This window comes from Heptranchias perlo, assembly GCF_035084215.1.
Source record: "Heptranchias perlo isolate sHepPer1 chromosome 15 unlocalized genomic scaffold, sHepPer1.hap1 SUPER_15_unloc_1, whole genome shotgun sequence".
NCBI lineage: Eukaryota > Metazoa > Chordata > Chondrichthyes > Hexanchiformes > Hexanchidae > Heptranchias > Heptranchias perlo.
In genome coordinates, this window is record NW_027138214.1 from 1,327,397 (window position 1) to 1,328,029 (window position 633).

Sequence of the window (633 nt, forward strand, 5' to 3'; positions counted from 1 at the left end):
TTCCCTTCGCCCCCGCCCCGCCCCTTCGCCCCCCCGCCCCGCCCCTTCGCCCCCCCGCCCCGCCCCTTCGCCCCCGCCCCGCCCCCCCCGCCCCGCCCCTTCGCCCCCCCCCGTCCCTTCGCCCCCGCCCCGTCCCTTCGCCCACGCCCCCCCCGTCCCTTCGCCCCCGCCCCGTCCCTTCGCCCCCGCCCCGTCCCTTCGCCCCCCGCCCCCGTCCCTTCGCCCCCGCCCCGTCCCTTCGCCCCCGCCCCGTCCCTTCGCCCCCGCCCCGTCCCTTCGCCCCCGCCCCCCCCGTCCCTTCGCCCCCGCCCCCCCCGTCCCTCGCCCCCCCGCCCCCCCCCCGTCCCCTTCGCCCCCGCCCCCCCCCGTCCCTTCGCCCCCGTCCCGTCCCTTCGCCCCCGCCCCCCCCGTCCCTTCGCCCCCGCCCCCCTGTCCCGCCCCTTCCCCTTTCTTTGCTGTCACGTGATCTTGACCCTTGCGGCCCCGCCCTGCCCCTGCGCTGATTGGCGGGGCGGTGCCGGGGGCGGCGCTGGTTGGTGGGTTTATCTGTCAGTCAGGGCGGGCGGGGCGGGTGTGAAGCGGCGGATGGAGCGGAGCGGGAGCGGGGAGCGGGATCAGGCGGGCCCGGGGCCC